A 14,819-nucleotide genomic window follows, 5' to 3' on the forward strand; every position below is an offset into this window, starting at 1 on the left:
TTAGGGCATCTGGATGGGCAGCCCCCGAGACCAGCACGGCTGCTGCCTTGTCTCGGCCAAGAGCCTGTGGAACGTCAGGAGCTCAGGGATGGGGGGGGTTACAGGCCATCCGCAGGGCTTAGCTCTGGCCAGGCACACGCCCTGGGGTGCTGGGCGTGACTGATGCCACCGAGGACGCACAACCAAGAGGCAAGGCTGCCGCTGGGGGATGGGGCGGGTGCCTGGGAGGGTGGAGATGGGGGGAGGGGGCATCCAGAGAGCAAGGTGGGCCTAGGGGACCCGAACCCCCCACAGGATGCTGGTGGCCGGTCTGGATCGGAGACCAGCCAGCCCCGCCTTTCCCCCCAAACACACACACAGGAGCGCGTGTTCACACCTCTTCCAGCTGGATCTGGATGCGCCCGCTGCTCAGTCCTCAGTGCCCGGTCTGCGCTCTCAATCACCGCCCGCCCCGGTCGCTGCCAGAACGTGAAGCATGGAGAGACCTGGGAAGCCACGCGGCCCTTCGAGGCCGCAGCTCGGGCGGGTGAGGACGAAGGTCGCAGAGCCCCGCAAAACCAGCCGAAACTGGAGGCCCACGCGCCTCATCACTGATGCTCTGCTCCCCTCCTTTGGTTCGAGTTTTATGGTAACGTGTGTCCATACAGTAAAAGTCAAGAGGGAACCAGATAGCGGACCCAGGCCGTGGCAGTGAACGTGCTGAGTCCTAACCACTAGTCCACCAGGCAACTGCCCTCCAACAACTTCAAGAAAAATAAATCCCTACCCATTCCTGCTCCCTTGACGAGACGCACGGAAGCTTCTGCCCTCGTGGTCTGGCATTTATCTCCACACTGCCGGTGGCAGCACTGCCTCCTGTTTTACACGGTCTTGCCTTCCTGCCCCCAAGCAGCTGCGCCCAGACTTCAGAACCAACGTGCCTGGGCTGATGTCCCGGTGCTGCCACTTACTGTGTGACTTCAGACAAACCACTCAACCTCTCTGTGCCTCGTCTGCCTGGACTGTCAGAGGAAGCAGAGGAAGCCACCTGCTTCGGAGGCTCTCCGAGACGAGACGGCGCGGGAGTCAGTCCCCTGCCGGTCCTGCACCCTGGGTAAGGCTGCGTTGCCTGTTCCTGCTCTAGGAGCCCAGGGTCTGCCTCCCCGCCCCCCAGTTTTTGGTTAAACCCATATTGAGTTTAGCATTAGAACTATGTCAACACTGTTCTCAGATAAGGCACAGAGTGTACTGTGATTAATCTCCTTCCTTGGACAACTTGTTGTTTCTCTTGGAGTTAAAACTTGCTTCAGCTTTTTTCCTCTTTGCTCAAGTTTCTCTGACAGCCCTGTGGCCTCATGTTTTCTCAAAGCACCGTCCGGCTCCTCTCAGCCCTGGCCCCCCGTCGCTCCCAGCTCCCCTCCGGCTCCAGCCTGGGTCCGAGGGCCCTTCCCCTCCCCCGCCCCAGGGAGGGGGGGCGGCTGAGCTCCTCCTGCAGCCCCGACCCTGGGTCCCACGGCCCCTTCTTGGTTAACTCCCTCATCTTATGGGAGCTTATTCTTTCCTAGCCTTGATTAATGTGTAGCTGGGTAGAGAAGTCCAGAAATAATTTCCTTCAGAACTTTAAAGGCATTTCTTCTTGGTCTTTTGATGCCCCCAGTTCATGCTGAGCCATCCAGGGCCACTGGGCCCCAGCAGCCTTTGTGCAGGACTCCAGCTCCTCTCTCCGAGGGCTCCTAGGGTTCTTTTCTGCCTTGGATTCTGAGGTTCTCTAATGAGGCATCTTCTGGTGGGTTTTTTCATTCGCTATCACCCAGGGTCGTGGGGAGCTCTCTTCCTCTCCTCCTCCCGGTCTCCGGAACTCAGATGCTGCATATCCTGCATTAATTTCACAATTTGCTCTTTAGAGTTTACCTTCCAATTCTTCTATTATTTTTAAAAAGACTTTTGCCATCATATACCTTCCCAGGTCTTTGTCTTGTTCCCGCATTTTGTCAGCATCCTGCGCTTTCACAGCCTAATTCCGTCTCTCCTCTCTGGGAAGATGTGCGTTACCATGAATCTGGAGGGTTTTTAAAGTATTTATCTTTCCCCGTGTGGCCTCTTTTCCTCATTTCCTCGCTTCTCTTTTAGTGTATGTTTAAGAGCTTTTCTTCAGATGACTCAGGAATCCTGGCTGAAAGTGGCAGTGGTAGGCTGTAAGGACCCTAACTCCCTGTATTCTTTTTTTTTTCCCCAACATAATTTGATTTTTAAAAAAATAGAGAAGTAATTCGTGTATTGTCGGATTTAAAAAAAATTTATAAAATACCCAGAGTGTGAAATGTGCCATTGTTCAGTTCCGTTGTGTTGCGTGCTTTTGTATGGGTGTGCAGCCATCACTCGAATGCTTCTCTAGAACTTCTCTTGCAAAACTGAAACTCGGTGCCACTCAGCAGGAACTGCCCACGCCCCCTCCTGGCAGCCCCAGGCTGCTTTTTGTTTCTTTAAGTCTTGATACCCTAGGACCTCATATAGGTGAGACCGAACAGTGTCTGTCTCTCTGTGGCTGGCTCATTTCACTGAGCGTAATGTTCTCAAAGTGCATCCACATCGCAGCGCATGTTAGAATCTCCTCCCTAAACTATTTAGGGCTAAATAATACACCACCACTTGCATCTGCCACACTTTATGCATCCAGCGTCAGTGGGCACTTGGGTTGCTTCCACCTCTTGGCTATTGCAAATACTGCTGCCATAAACGTGGTGGCACGGTTCTCTCTTCAAACCCCTGCTCTCAATTCTCTTGGATATATACCCAGAAACGAGCTTGCCAGGTCGTACGGGGAGTCTACCTACGCATTACTTTTTCTGAGGGAACCGGGTTGTTTTCCGTAGCAGCTGCACCCTTTTACACGCCCACCTGCTGTGGCCAGGCGCCCTCCGATCCCACCATGCCTATTCTTTTCTCCTTCTGACAGCGCAGAGGCCGCCCTGAAGGCTGTGAGCTGGTGTTTCAGTGCGGGTCCTAACTCGCATCTCTGAAAGGATTAGTGATGTTGTGCATCTTTTCATGTGTGGGCCATTGTCTATCTTCTTTGGGGAAATGTCTCCAAGTCCTTTGCCTGTTTTTGATTTTTTTTTGTCTTTTTGCCATTTCTTGGGCCGCTCCCGCGGCATATGGAGGTTCCCAGGCTAGGGGTCGAATTGGAGCTGTAGCCACCGGCCTACACCAGACCCACAGCAACGCGGGATCCGAGCCTCGTCTGCAACCTGCACCACAGCTCATGGCAACGCCGGATCCTTAACCCACTGAGCAAGGGCAGGGATCAAACCCGCAACCTCATGGTTCCTAGTTGGACTCGTTAACCACTGTGCCACGACGGGAACTCCTGTTCTTGATTTTTAAGATTATTTTTTCTATTATAGTTGATTTACAATGTTCTCTCAATTCCTGCTGTACAGCAACGTGACCCAGTCATACATATCTATATATTCTTTTTCTCACATTATCCTCCATCATGTTCCATCACAAGGGACTAGGTATAGCTCCCTGTGCCATACAGCAGGTTCTCATGGCTTTTTGTTTTTTAATTAGATTGTTTAATTGCTGAGTTCAAGCAATTCTCTATATTTTCTGGATATTAACCTCTTATTAGAGATATGACTTGCAAATATTTTCTCCCATTTCATAGGTTGCTTTTTTACTGTTGTGTTTTTTGATGCACAGAAGTTTTAAATTTTTATGTCACATCCAAACAATCCTTAGCAAGCTCAGTCATGAAGCCTTTGCCCTGTGTCGTCTCCTAAGAGTTTTATAATTTAGCTTTCATGTTTAGCTCGTTTATCCATTTTGACTTAATATCTGTATATGGCATAAAGCAGGGCCCAATTTCATTCTTTTGCCTATGGATATGATTTTCCAATTATTGAAAAAACTATCTTTTCCCCATTGGTCTTCTCACCTTTGTCAAAAATCATTCGGCCATACATCCAAGGATTTACTTCCGGGTTTTCTATTGTGTTCCACTGGTCTACATATCTGTCCTAATGTCAATACCATACTGTTTTGATTGCTATAGCTTTGCAGTATGTTTTGAAATCAGGAAGTATGAGAACTCCATCTTTGTTTTTCTTTCTCAAGATTGCCTTCCTTTTATTTGGGGTCCCTTGAAATGCCATGTGAATTTCAGGATGGATTTTTCTATTTCTTTAAAAACAAAACAAAAAACCCACTATTGGAATTCTAACAAGAATTGTATTAAATCTATAGATTGCTTGAGGTAGTATTGATATTTTAATAATATTAAGTCTTCCAATCTATAGACTTCAGCTATCTTTCCATTATTTAATTTCTTTCAGCAAGTTTCATAGTTTTCAGTATACAAGTTTTTCACCTCTATGGTTACCTTTATTTCTATTTTATTCTTTTTGATGTTACTGTAAGTGGAATTGTTAAAAATTTTTTTTGGATTGTTCATTGTTACTGCACCGAAGTGAAACTGATTTTATATCCTGCAACTGTGAATTCATTTACTAGCTTTCATAGTTTTCTTGTGGAATTGTGAGGGTTTTCTACATAAGATCATGTGAACAGAGAGAATTCTACTTCTTTCCTTCTGATCTCAGTATCTTTTATTACTTTTTCTTGCCTGGCTGTTCCAGGGATGACTTTGAGTGCTTTGTTGAATTACAGGGGTAAAAGCCAACATCCTTGTCATGTTCCTGATCAGATCTTAGCAGAAATGCTCTTTCACCACTGAAAGTGGTGTTAGCCATGGGCTTGTCATATAAGGCTTTTACAAGGCTGAGGTAGTTGCTTTCTAGCCCTAGTTTAAGAGTTTTTATCATAATGTAGTGGTGACTCCTGTCAAATGCTTTCCTGTATCAAGTGAGATGATGGTGTTTTATTCACTCTGTCAGAAGAGTATATATACTACATTGACTGAGTTCCATATGTTGAAGCATCCTTATATTCCAAGCATAGATCTCACTTGGTCATGGTATATGATCCTTTCAGTGTGTTGAATTCTGTTTGCTAGGATTCTGCTTAGCATTTCTGCATCAGTCTTCCTCAGGGGTATTAGTCTATAGTTTTCTTACAGTGTCTTTTTCTGGCTTTGGTTTGTCAGGGTAGTGATGGCCTCACTGAATGAGTCTAGAAATTTCCCTCCTCTTTGATTCTGGGGAAAAGTCTGAGGCGGATGGGTGTGGATTCTTTTTACATGTTTGGTAGAATTCACTAGTGAAGCTGTCTGGTTCTGGGAATTTCAGTGTAGGGAGGCTTTTGATTGAGGAGTCAATCTCCTTCCTAGTTAAAGGTCTGTTCACCTTTTCTATTTTGTCATGATTAAATCTTAGTAAGGTGTGTGTTTTCTAGGAATTTATCCATTTCATTTAGGTTACCAGTTTGTTGCCATATAATTGTTCATGGTATACTCTTATAATCCTTTTTATTTCTTTAAAATGGGTTGTAATGTTCTTTTCTTTTTTAAAATAAATTTTATTGGAGTATAGTTGACTTAAAAAGTTGTGTTAGTGTCAGGTATACAGCAAAGTAATTCAGGTATACATATACCCATTCCTTTTCAGATTCTTCTTCCATGTAGGTTATTACACAGCATTGAGTAAATTACCCTGTGCTATGCAGTAAGTACCTTGTCACCTATTTTATATACAATAGTGTGTATGTTGTCAGTCCCAGCCCCCTAGTTTATCCCTCCTGCCCCACATTTCCCCCTTGGTAACCATGAATTTGGTTTTAAAAATCTTTGAGTCTGTTTGTTTTCTAAGTTCTTTTGTATTATCTTTTGTTCGAGTCAGTGATCTCCTATAGTATTTCATTTAGCATGCTAATTTCTAGGCCCATCCATGTTACTGCAAATGGCATTATTTCATTCTTTTTTATGGCTGAGTCATATTCCACTATGTATATGTACCACCATCTACTTTGTCCAGTCCTCTGTTGATGGGCATTTAGGTTGCTTCCATGTCTTGGCTATTACAAATAGTGCTGCAGTGAACATTGGGGTGCATGTATCTTTTCGAATTATGGTTGCCTTCAGATATATGTCCGGGGGAGGTCTTGCTGGATCATGGGCTAGTTCTCTATTTAGTCGTTTAAGGAACCCTCCCCCTGTTCTCCACACTGGTTGCAGCAGCTTACATTCCCACCAACAGTGTGGGAGGCGTCCCTCTTCTCCACACCCTCTCCAGCATTTATTGCTTGTAGGGTTTTTGACGATGGCCATGCTGACCTGTGTGAGGTGATACCTCATTCTAGTTTTGATTTTCTTGCTTTTCTTTCTGATTTTAGTTATTTGTATTTTTTCTGTTAATCCAGGAAAAAGTTTTTCGATTTTGTTGATTTTCTCTGTTGGTCATCTCTGCTCTAATCATTATTTCCTTCCTCTCCTAGCTTTGGATTTCATTTGGTTTTTTCAAGTTCCTTATCGCCCTCTGCTCCTGTACCTTGTCTATCATTCTGCTGACTTCCCAGGGCTGCTCTGAGGTCACAGCCAACAGAACCTGTGAAAAGTCTATTTGCATGGGCCACATCCTCTCAGGCCTGACTGTGGGCTAACTCTGAATATGCCTGGGACTCATTTCACACCAGAAACAGACTGGGCCCTCCTGATGCACACACCCCTGGGCGAGGCTAGGAGAGGGTGGCGCTGCCACGGCCGAAGGGGACACGGCCGTGGAGGCTCGTGATTGCCATGCCTTCCACCCTGTGCTCCTCCTGCCATGCAGTTCCTTCCATGGCACTGGCTGAAGGCTTGGCTAAGATGCACGCACTCGGTTCAATGAATGCATGGCAACAGCTGTAGGGAGCCCTTGGGCTCTTCCAGAGGGGTTCCAGCTCTGCTGAGGCGATGCTCCCAGGCAGGCCTGTTCTAGGACACCAATGGTGAGACCAGCCCTTGCAGGGAACAGCATGTCAAGCATTAGTTGTGGTGTCGATTTATGAGTCAAGGCGAACACCTGGGAAGGTGACATTCCATAGAAATGATCACGGTTAGGCCACGGGGTGTGGATTCCTACTCTGCAGAAAATCAGTCACTTTCTTCTGCAGAAGATGATAGCTTGTTTTCATAAAAGAAAACTTGGCAATAAAAAGTTTAAACTTCTTTTCTAGGAAATAATACAGCCGGCTGGAATGACCACATTATAGTTTTCTACACTTTATCTACTTAAATCTACCCTTTATAATATCAGTTTGAGACTTATGCACTAAAAAGACAATTAATATTCTGCTTTTCTGGCTCCTTTCATGAGAAAACCATTACCTGATTGTGTTCTGAACAACAAACTCTCAGACGCTTCAGGAAGAGCCTCATCCCCATGGGGACTGAGAAGGATCAGCCTTAAGCGCTGCAACAAGCAATTAATTCCCATTAGAGGATTAAGGCGCTCGTGTTGCCTTTGAATCAGAAAAATGAAGTGCGGGTAAAATCATGTTCAACCAGGAGGTTACTTGTCAAAGTTAATACATGAGAGAACCGAAGGGCAAACTGCAACCTGCAGACCTCGTGGGCCTTGGCGCTCACGGGCCGAGAGCCGCCGGCTCGAGGTGCCGTCGCCGCCCAGGTCGGGGTGGGTTCCTGCCCTCGGGTCCTGTCTGTCCCCCGACCGATGTACTCCGTGGAGAGGAGCCTACGGCGTTTCCGCCCGGGTATGTCACTGTCCCCACAGTATCTTACCGTTGATATAAAGAAACAGCGAGCGAGACAGACGAGATGTTATCATTCAGTTTGGCGCATCTGACTTCTGGGTTTTAGGACTGCTTCTAAGTAAACTTCAGCAGTGTCTCTGCAAACAGCTCTCCTGATCGGGAGGCCCTGCTGTGGTCAGGACACAGTCACCGTCCCCCTTGGGAACCGAAAGCCCCAAAGCCAAGCCCTTGTCCCAGACCCAGCAATGCCAACTCCAGGGTTGGCACAGAGGTGCAACGGGCTCAGAGAGCATCTCAAAAGTTTCACTTCAGCAAAATGTGGTTAGTTTAACATTGTCAATATTTAAGAAAACAAAAACACGCATGGAAATGTCCATCTGGCCTGGCGCTGCTTGAAATGCCTCTGTCACTTTGTCAGCACTTTGCTGACTCAAACACAGTCCGTCCAGAGCTTCATATTTCATCGCTGCAGCAGAAATTCAAAGTAATTATGAGTCCCTCACGTAACTGTTGGGTTTTTCCTGCTTAATATTTCTTCTTGGCCACCTGGTGGCAAGAGTGTAAAAGGCAGGATTGCGTTTAAGAGTAACATGATGGCTGACAAAGTAGAAGGACAGCACGTGCCGGGGCCGAATTTCAACACACACACACACACACACCGGGTGAACCAAAGAGAAACGGGCTGCTGTTTCGCTCTTCTTAAACTAATTTGCAGAGGGATTTAAATGGACACCTGCTTCTCACATGAAACCAACCTTTAAAAAAGACATGTCTCCAGCAGTATTCGTCTTGTATTAACATTTAACGATACAAGGAAATGTCAGATAGTTTGAACGAAGTCAGATTTTACTGTTTTCTCCGAGTCACAAACCAGCCTCGTGTCGGGTTTAGACTGTGCTAGAAAAGACAGGCCGAGTGGCTGGCTCTGGGGTCACCACTCACCCCTGGCCAGAAGCCGAGCTGCTGCAGGATCAGAAGCGTGGGGCAGCCCTCACCTCCGTCCCCGTTTGCCGGATAATTAGCTTCTGTCATCCAATATCGTGCATCAAAGGCCCGCCAAGGCCACGCTGGCTGGCACGGCCAAGGAGCAGCTGCAGCAAGGCCGAGCTGCCATGGTCTCACATGGCGGGGGCACAGGACTGGCCTCGGGCGGAGGACTCGAGCAGCACACGTGTCTCTCCCGGGGAGGGGGAGTTGGGGGGCGCTTTCCTTATGTTACAGAGACCCCCCCCCCTCCCTGCCCACCGAGGCGTTACTTTTTCCTGAGGGTCTGCCATAGCTACACATCCATCCTTGAGAAGTTTCCAGGGCTGCAGGAAACAGGTGAAGAAACGAAGCCCTTGACCTCTGCACCGGAGCCGGGCTCGAGCGGCCCCGCCCGCCGGACATCCCAGCAAAACAGCCGCCTGACCTTAACCAGCGGCCGGAGGGCCGTGGTGCCTCTGAAGTCAAGCGCTCGGGGTCCGTGCCCACAGCCACCCCCAGACTGAGCCTTTGCGGGTCCTGATGCCCAGAGGGAGCCCTGCCTGCTACCGGGCGACCGTCCTGCAGGTTTGTACACTTTGCCCCCCACAGCAATTCTGTGAAGAGAAGAAAGCTTTTAAGGCCACACCACTTTAAAGACCACTGTGCTGCCACCTCGACAGCACATGGTGACCACAGGGAGATGTGACGGCCCCCGACGTCTGTTAGGAGGGGACTCTGGGAATGTTCAGGAAGCCGGCTCCACCTGCCAGCCCCCCGGGGGTCAGAGGGGACACTCTGAGTAGGGCTGAGGGCGTTTTCACTGTGAGTGGCCCCTGCGGGGGGCTTCCCTTACCTTCTCAAGTTAACACGCAGAGCGAGATCCGCTCGCTCCCTGCCTCGCTGCGCATCTCAGCCGGGATGCAGAGCAGAGATGAGCCCGCCCGGCCTCGCCGCCGTCCTTGCCCCGCAGAGGCTTGCTGGCTCCGGAAGGAGACGCTCCTCCCACCGCCTCCCGCCCAGACGCACAGCAGGATCGACGCCCGGCCCCGGGGGGCCCCAGGGGCAGGGGCCTGAGAAGGCCCCACACCCCCGTTTCCACCTCATCCCCGAGGCCTGGACTGGGCGCGGAGCACACACTCACAAGTGGTCCCTGTCCCGGAGCCGCTAATGCCCTTACCTGGACCCGAGTGAGCCAAGGCTAACGGGATGCTGGCGCGTCCTCGCCCGCAGAGAAGGTGCAGCCTAGCCTCTCCCAGCGCGCTCCGTGCCCCAGGGGCTCCAAATCCTCAGGGGACCCACGGCGGGTGGGATTCACTGAGACTCGGAGCGAGGATGAAGCAGCTTACTGTGTCTGCACCTCCGTCAGCTGGGCGAGGTCCCCTTTCCATTCCAAACAGAACCTGCTCTGAACGCATTCCAGGCAACGCCAACAAGCAAGGAGCTCTGCCCTGGCCTTCCTTCCTCGGTGTCGGTACAGGCCACCGCACACACAGACCACACACAGGGTGTCGAGGGCTACGGAGGAGCAGCAGGGTCCCTGCCCTCCCAGTTGCCAGCGTCAGGCACCAAGGGCAGACAGGTGGGCAGAGTGAGCACATGTCAAGAAGTGGAATAAGTACAGCTGAGCTAATTCTGAGCAGTTTCCAGTCCTGGTAAAAACAAGATACATATGCATGCCCGAGTTACAAAATATTATCGTTTCTGTGATTCCACATGAGTTATGTATTTGCATTTAAACTTGAAACTGAGGTTGCACAATATAGAGATAAATGATAAACTCAATGCCAGAATTTAATAATAGTAAAATTATATATATAATTAAAATATAAGTAATAAAATAATATGTAATAATAATGAATTACAAAATGAGAGGCTGAAGGGAAAAGGCTTGCTCCTTGGGCCTCCTCGGCACTTCAGAGCCTGCTAAGCAAGGGACCCTGCATTTTCCCTCTGCACTGTCTCCTACCTGGAATCCATCTCTCTCAACTGTTTCCTGAAACCACAAGCTCAAGGGCAGGGTCTGTCTCTATTTCACATCTTCCATGTCACTCAGCACAGTTCAGTGTATGCAGTCGGCACTTAATACTTGCTGCAGCAAACCAAGGGGTTTCCCTCGCTCCACATTCCCAAGGAGGCCCCACAGACCTTCAGCCTGTTTGGAATCTCTCAGCCTGTCTCCCAATTTCTCTTTGTCGCAAAAACCACAGGTTCAGATACTGCCCGGGAGGCCAGTCTAGAGAAGCCACCTTCAGTCCCACGGCTCGGCCACCACTGCCTTCAGCTGCGCAGCCATGGAGCCAAGGCCCAGGAGAGCCACGTGCGCTGGACTTGGACCAGGACTCTGGGCCAGTCCCTCCCGCCCCCGCCTCCTAGCCTCCTGGGGAGCAGGGCCAGGGGCAGCATCCATGAACCTCACAGAGCCTACAAAACCAACCTTGAGGGCAGCATTCCGATCGGCAGGTAGGGGTGGGGCACCTTCTGGGAGATGAAATGCGCTTCTGTTAGGGCTGCAGCTCTGTGGGCCTATGCATTTGTCAGAGTCTCCCATCTGTGCACGTAATGTGTGCGTTTCCTTGTTTGTAAATTACACATTAAAAAAAACTAATCTCAAAAAAAAAGAAAACGTTAGTTGAGATCATGGAAAGATGGCAGTTTGTAGGCCACTCAGTCTGTAGTTAGCAGTTTACATTTTTATCTGAGTTCAACATACTTCACAATCCCTAATCAACAACAAAAACATATCTTTTATTTTGAATCTCCACAAGCATCTGAGTATTTCCAAAGTCTTTCTAAAATGGATTTGTGGGAGTTCCCATTGTGGCTCAGTGATAACGAACCCACTCAGTGGGTTAAGGATCTGGTGTTGCCGTGAGCTGTGGAGTGGGTCGCAGACGTGGCTCAGATCTGGCATTGCCAGGGTGTGGTGTAGGCTAGTCAGTTCCTAGCCTGGAAACCTATGTCGCAGATGTGTTCCTAAAGTGAAAAAAAAAAAAAAAAAAAAGGATTTGTAGTGGCCTCCCTTTAACTCATTTTCTGGAATCCAACATAGGAAGCAAGACAGACTTCTGTTACTGGGCTCCTGGAAAGGAGGCAGCCCTAGGTGTGGCCGAGGGCACAGGGACCTCTGGGGGACAGGGACTGGGACTAAGACTCGGGCCTCACCAGCTGTCATTACCCACCCAGGGCCCGTCCGCACAGGCTGCTGACTAAGCAGACTTCACACAGTTGGCCACCAGGAACGCGGCAAATGATTTGCCTTTTAGAATATTTTTTGCAAGCCTGCTAGAGAGCAGCTTCTAACTCACTTGCTGGCAGTTGCTCAGACCATGTTTATGCTGCCTGGAGCAAGCCCCCATCAGAGAGGAAGAGCCAGGAGTGGGCATCTGGCCCTAGCCCAGCTCTCCACAGGGCCAGGGAAGGGCCCGCAAGGCTGGCCGGAGGCAGGGGGCTCCCACCTACCTGGAGGCCCCCAGAAGACCTTTTTTTTCTCGTTCTTGGTGACAACTTGGCCAGAAAGCAATGCAGGAAAGGGAATGACGACCCATTAGTGGGCTATTTTAAAAGGTTTTGTCTTTCAGGAACACTTTAAGGCTTAAATGCTTAAGACGGTTTTGACAGTTTTGCTTTCTTAGGTGGGAAATGGGAATGCAACTCAAATTTACATTAGAAGCAGCACAGAAGGACAATCATAAGATGTCACACAAAGCCATTCCCTTCTAGGGGGTTTGCTAAGAATCTGTCCTAGAAAGAAGAGAAATTACCCATTTAAATAACTCTAGATAAGCATTTTAGCAGTCAGGGCTACTCAAAAGTGAGTCAATAATTATAAATGCAGATGAGGCCACTGGCGAGGCCTGGGTCCAGGCCCCACTATTTAACGTACTGTTTCATAGCTCTGGAGGAACAAGAGGGATCAAAGGTCAAAGCCAAGCCACTACCGACCTCGGGGCTACCTCACCTCACCCAGGCCAGGGGGGCAAGGCCACAGCAGGTGGTGGGAGATGTGCGCCACAGGAGCTCAGCTCCAGGGGCCCAGGATCCACAGGTGAGTCAGGCAGGGGCCCCGCCAGTGCCGTGGGCCAGACACAGCTACAAGACGTCAAACCCAACAGCTCTGAACGCCACCACACCCACAAAAGGAACCCTGACCACTGCTCAGAAGCCACCAGCACAGGGCCCCAATGCTGCTGGGCACTGCCAAACCCACAAAGCAGGAACAACCTGCACTCTGTTTCCATGGGGCTCCGGAAGTCAGGCCTTTGAGATTCCCCTTCAGAATCAGCTTCTACAAAGTGTCTGTGCAGTGCCTGAGCACGCAGCCCGAGCTGTTTGGCTCAAGGAACCCTGGTCTGAAGGGTTGGTTGCAAGGCCTCTGCACATGCACCTGGAAGTGAGTGAAACTAGATGGAGCACAAAGGATAAAAAGCTAAAAAGAGCCTGTGCAGCGATGCCCTGGTCAGTGACTACACACTGAAGCCCTCGCAGGTATCACTGAGGATCTAGTGCATGCCTCAAACTCCACTGCACCCTAAGAATGCAGGGTGAACAAAGCAAAATGGGGTGGCCCAAAGCCTGCCAGCAGGGCAGGCCAGCTAAACTTCTGGTGCACAGAGGAGTGCAGAGAGGGGCAGGAAAGGAAGTGCCCACTGGGGCCATCTGAGCCCAGAACAATAAACTTCCTCCCTGGTGAGCTCGGATTCGGAGACAAGACAGCAGAGTGGAAGGACTCAAGCTCACCTCCTCCATGAAAACCCCAAAACCACAACGAACTGCTGAGCAACCATCAACAGAATAGACTGGAAGCTACGAAAAAAGAGGTCCTGCACACAAAGACCAAGAAGCCACACACTGAGGTGGCAGGAGGGGCACTTTTGCATTATAAGCAATCTGATTCCTGCCAGGTGGGCGACCCAGAGATTAGAAAAAAAGTCTGAGGTTTTCCCGCTGAGATTTCAAACCGCATGTCAGTTTCCCTGGCCTGGAGGCCTGGCACTGAAGGAGCCTCTGGAGCATCTGGCGTTGAAGGCCAGCGGGGCTTGAGCGCAGACACTCCACAGGACTGGGGGAAACAGAGGCTCCGATCTCGGCGGGTGCACACAGGATTCCATGTGGACTGGGTCCCAGGGCAAAGTAGAGACTCCATAAGAACCTGGGTCAGACCTACCTGAGGGTCTTAAAAGGTCTGCTGGGTAAAGCAGGGGGTGTCTGTGGCTCATTGTAGGGGCAGGACACTGGAGGTGGAGGTCTCAGAGTCTAATCATTGGTATCGGCTCCCCCGCCGCCCCCGAGGCTGCCATTTTGGAAAAATCTGCCGCCCCCATCAGGGCTGAGAAGCCTCAGGACAAATAAAAAACAGGGTGGGAACAGAGCCCCCCCCCCCATCAGCAAATAGGCTGCCTAAAGCCCTCCCAGGCACACAGCCACCTCTAATCACACCCAGAGACAAAGCCCTACTCACTAGAGGCAGGAGACTCAGCTCCACCTACAAGAGGGCAGGCATCAGTTTCCCCATCAGGAAGCCTGCCACAAGCTGCTGTTAACAACTTCACCCACAAGAGAGCAGACACCCAAAGCAAGAGAGGCTACAACCCTGTAGCCTCACAAAAAGCTGTGCGAAGTGAAAAAGAGAAGTGTGTGCCAGATGAAGGAACAAGCCAAAACCCCAGAAAAACAGATAAGTGAACTAGAAACAAGCAACCTACATGAAAAAGACTTTAGAGTAATGAGAGTAAAGATGATCCAAGATTTGAAAAAAACTGGAGGCAAAGATGGTCAATTACAAGAAACATTTAACAAAGAAATAAAAGATTTCAAGATTAAACAAGTAGAGATGAGAAACACAGTAACTGATATTAAAAATTCACTAGAAGGAACCAGTATCAGAATATAGGAGGCAGAAGAATGAATAAGCGAGGTGGAAGACCAACTGGTGGAAATCACCGATGAAAACAGAATAATGAAAAAAGAATGAAAAGAAATGAGGAGAGTCGAAGAGAACTCTGGGACAAATTTAAATGCACCAACATTCACATTATAGGGATGCCAGAAGAAGAGAGAGAAAAGGCTGGAGAAAATACTTGAAGAGATAATAGCCTAAAACCTCTCAAATCCAGGGAGCATAATGAGTACCATATAAGATAAACCTAAGGAGGAACACCCCATGACACATGTTAAACCAAACTGACCAAAATTAAAGACAAAATATTGAAAGGAGATAGGGAAAA

General features: G+C 49.2%; 1 protein-coding gene across 1 annotated transcript in view; it reads right to left on the bottom strand.

Annotated features, from left to right (window-relative positions):
- Positions 1–14,819, bottom strand: part of GGACT (gamma-glutamylamine cyclotransferase) — a 61,036-nt gene that overhangs the window by 1,912 nt on the left and 44,305 nt on the right. The gene's annotated exons all lie outside the window — the stretch shown is intronic.

The sequence above is a fragment of the Phacochoerus africanus genome, chromosome 13 (genome assembly GCF_016906955.1).
Source record: "Phacochoerus africanus isolate WHEZ1 chromosome 13, ROS_Pafr_v1, whole genome shotgun sequence".
Classification (NCBI taxonomy): domain Eukaryota; kingdom Metazoa; phylum Chordata; class Mammalia; order Artiodactyla; family Suidae; genus Phacochoerus; species Phacochoerus africanus.